Source organism: Gracilinanus agilis, chromosome 1 (assembly GCF_016433145.1).
Source record: "Gracilinanus agilis isolate LMUSP501 chromosome 1, AgileGrace, whole genome shotgun sequence".
Classification (NCBI taxonomy): domain Eukaryota; kingdom Metazoa; phylum Chordata; class Mammalia; order Didelphimorphia; family Didelphidae; genus Gracilinanus; species Gracilinanus agilis.
The window spans coordinates 711673827-711678229 of NC_058130.1; positions in this window are offsets into that span (position 1 = coordinate 711673827).

Below are 4403 nucleotides of genomic sequence, written 5' to 3' on the forward strand. Positions count from 1 at the left end.
GCAGGTTCCTCATCAATAAAATGGGGGTTAAAATAGCATCTACCTCCCAGAGTTATTGTGAGAATCAAAATGAGATGATATAAAGTGCTTAGCACCATGCCTGGCCCTTAGTAAGTGCTATATAAATGTAAGTTGCTAATTGAAGGAGTTTCCTAGTAGAGAACTTAGACTGATTAAATCAGAAGCTGGTACCAAAATTAACTCTACACTTAAGATGAAATAATTATAATAAATAACTAAATTCTTATTTAATACTTGTATGACCTTGGGCAAATCACCTTTCCCTTTCCCTCTCATCTATGAAAGGTAGAGGTTGAACTAGATGACCTCCTCACCAACTCCAGCAACCTACCCCCATTTCATTTATTCATCCATTCTTTCTACTTTGTGATTTTTGACTTCCTCCTCCTCCTCCTCCTCCTCCTCCTCAATAATCCTTACCTTCCATCTTGGAGTCAATACTGTGTATTGTATTGACTGTGTAAGGCAGAAGAGTGGTAAGGGCTAGGCAATGGGGATCAAGTGACTTGCCCAGGGTCACACAGCTAGAACATGTCTGAGGCCAGATTTGAACCTAGGACTTCCCATCTCTAGGGGTGGCTCTCAATCCACTGAGCTACCCAGCTGCCCCCTACCTTCTGTCTTAGTAGCAGTTTTAAGACAGAAGAGTGGCAAGGGTTAGGCAACTGGGGTTAAGTGACTTGCTCAGGATCACAGTGCTAGGAAGTGATTTCAACCCAGGTCCTCCTGACTTCAGGCCTGGCACTCTGTCCACTGTGCTACCTATCTGCTCTATCCTTCTTTTTTAAAGAGGACCAGTGATATCATGGAATGATGTCTTGATGTGTGTGAATTGTACTTAAGTGAGGCAGAGTTGCCTCACAAGGTCATGAGCCTTGCCATCTCCTCCAGAGTCTTCAAAGTTCAGTGGCAAGACTAAAGTCAGGATGATTGGTGAAGGCCTGGGTTTCAGTGACCTGGGCATCTAGGATGTTTTATTGAACCCTAAGCACTCTACAGAGCCTTCTTCAGCCACCTTCATGGTCAATGGAACAAATTGTTCTCATCCACCCATTCCACTAGGGGAAGTCTTACTTTACGGGCTTTGGGTAGACACCTTCCTAATTCGCTAACAGGTTGGTGGCATATTGATTACCCTCAGCCTGATTTAGCCCATCTGTCCGGAGAGTTTATGGGGTGTGACTATCCAGCATGCTACAACTTCTTGGAGCCGCAGGTGAAAGTCGAGTGCCATGTGGGCCCCAAAGGTGGGTGAGCAGCCCTGAAAAGGGTAAACCTCACAGTAGAGGTGCCAGTCCTCTTTGTATACCCACACACCCTTTTGTTCTATCTATGGCATGCTGGGTACTGAGGATGTGAGTCTAAACATTGAGTCCTGTTCCAGGGGTCTCTGGCTAAGTAGAAGATACACACTAAGAAATTAGGTAATTAATAATATCAGGTCCTATGGGATCCCTATAATGAACCTACACTGCACCCAGTATAATGGTAACAGGACTTGATATCATCAGAGGATCCAAGTTTAGACCCCACTGTTTCTTACTACCTATATGAGTTGGGGGCAGGTCATTTCTTTTGTCTGGGTTTTAGTTTGCAGTCATTTGTAGTAATGGGATGGTTGGACTAGTTTATCTGAGATGCCTTGGGCCTCCAAATCTATGATTCAGTTTTTAAATGGGCAGCAGACAAACCAAGTTATATTTTCTCAGAGGTAAGAGATATCCCTGGGCAAAGGGGAGAGGAATCAGGGAGGACTACTTGGAGGTGGTGGGGTTTGAGCATCCCTGACACTTAGCAGAGTACATGGCACATAGCCTTTAAAACACTTGCTGAAGGGAAGGTAGGTAGCACAGTGGATAGAGTGCCAGGCCTGGAGTCAGGAAGACCTGGGATCAGATCTGATCTCTAACACTTCCTATCTGTGTGACCTTGGACAAATCACTTAATTTCCATTGCCTAGCCCTTGCCACTGTTCTATCTAAGAATTGTTACTAAGACAGAAGGTAAAGATTTTTAGAAAATAAATAACCAAATGCTTGTTGACTGGCTGACAGACACTAGAAGGACATGAAGTTGTTAAATAGAAGAGAGGAAAGAAAAAGGGAATCCCTTTGAAAAAACATAGCAATTTGATGTGTCCTTATGTTAGTAGAATTTTAACAACTAGCTCTGTGGGGGGGGGGGGGGAAGTGTTCATGTCACACCTTTTATTTTAATCTGCATGATTAACATTTTCTCCATTACTTCCTCAAGTTTAGATGATGAGAATGAACAATACCACACATCAAACCCAAGTTTGTAGGATTTGCTCATTTCCGAGGTGTAAATACTCACACAGAAAATTTGACAATAATCTCTCCAGAGCCGGCCAGGCTCCAGTGTACCACTACATCACACTCTTGCAGTGAACCTAGATTTAGGAGCTTTCTCAGGGAATTGTGTCTGATTTCTGGGTTTCACATCTTAGGAAGGAAGAAAAAAAGATAAATTAAAAGGTCTCCAAAAGGTTAGGGTGACCATCTTCTTTTAAATATAACATTTTGTTTTTTCCCTGTAACAACAATTGCAACATTTGTTTTCTAGAACTTTAAGTTCCAAGTTCTCTCCCTCCCTTCCCTTTCCCCCTCCTTCAGAGAGCAAGCTAGGTCATACTTGTGATATTATGCAAAACATATTTCTACGTTGGTCATGTTGTGGAATAAAGGCATATAAAAAAACAGGAAGGAAAGTGAAAAAGTTTGCTTTGATCTGCATTCAGACTCCATCAGTTCATTCTCTGAGGTAGATAGCATTTTTCATCATAAGTCCTTAGGAATGGAGAGTGACCATCTTGGAAGGGGAGCAGCTGATGAACTGGAGATGTTTAGCCTGGAAAAGAGAAGATCTAGAGGGGGCATGAGAGTTGACTTGACGTCTTTGAAGGGTTGTCATGAGAAAGAGGAATAGGATTTAGAGGTGTTCCCATTTTACAGATGAGGAAAATGAGCCACAGAGAGAATAAGGGACCTTCTGAATGTCCCACAGGTGGTCATACCCATTTCTAGTACTTTAATAAAGTGTTTTCCTCAGAAAAACAACAAGTCACATTTTGATTAATTATTTTATTCATTTTACAGAGGGGGACATGAGGGTCAGAGTTGAAAAGTGAGTCATCTTGAGTTAGGAAAAGTGAGTCATCTTGAGTCATCCTCTGGCTCCAAATTGGGTCCCAATAGCTTTTGCAAAACTAAGGACAGGCAAAGAAGGAAGTATGAAGGATGCAAAGTGGAGGGATGCTGGGAGAAGAGAATGAGTCAGGAGAGCAGAAGAGATAAGAGTTTTGGGGGAGAAAAGAATACAAGTTTTATTGGATGAAGGGGGCTGATGAAAAGAATTCCTGGGACTTGGGAAGAAAGTAGAGACTGCATTTACTCAGGGCTGCCACTTGGGGGTGTGATAAATTGGTGGAGGGGTATTGAGAATCTGTGTAGAAGGAAGGTAGGGGGCACAGAGCTATAAGTGGATCCCTCCAGGAACCTCAGGAAACTCCTTAAGCATAGGATCCTAGGACCTCTATGATGCCCTCCTAAGTCCTCAGGGCTCATTATTTGGGAATATGTGCCTTCTGCCTATCCATAAAGTCAAAAAGAGAGATGAAGATTGGGTTCGAGGACCTCTGGGTTCTGAAGAATAAGGGCTGCAAGGGACAGCAAATTTTGGTGTGGGGACAACAGGAGACAGACATCTAAGTTGGTACCCAGCAGGAAGATAAAACAGAGTAAAGAATCACACATGGGGCAGGCAGATAGGCAAACAGAGGTAGAGAGAAATACGCAGAAATGAAAAGAACAGAGATAGAAACAGAAGAGAAACCAAGGTAGGGTGCTATATAGAGGCAAGCAAAGAAAGAGACACAGGCCAAGAGAGACAAAGACTTAAACAGAGAATGAAATAGTCAAAGAGGGACAGATTCAGATCGAGCTATTAAATGACATAAGAAATATAGAATTTAAAAAGACATAGAGAGAGCCAGAGACCCTGAAAAGCAGTAATAGGCAAAGACAGAGTGGAAGAGAGAGATATGGGAAGATCTAGTAGAAACAGAAGCAGAGACAAAGACAGATATGTAGTGGGATGGAGGGTGCCACAAGGCAGAGAGAGACAGAGACTGACACAGGGAGACATACACAGATAGAGAATTGAAGTTCGAAATAGAGAGACACAGAGATATAGATGTGGAGGTAGCATCACCAGAATAAAGGAGCAGAGAGATAGGAAGGCAGAGAAGGAAAAAGAGACTAAAATGCAAATAGAGAATGTGGTGAGGGGGGAGAGAGAGAGAGAGAGAGGGGGAGAGAGAGAGAGAGAGAGAGAGAGAGAGAGAGAGAGAGAGCTGTCTCTTA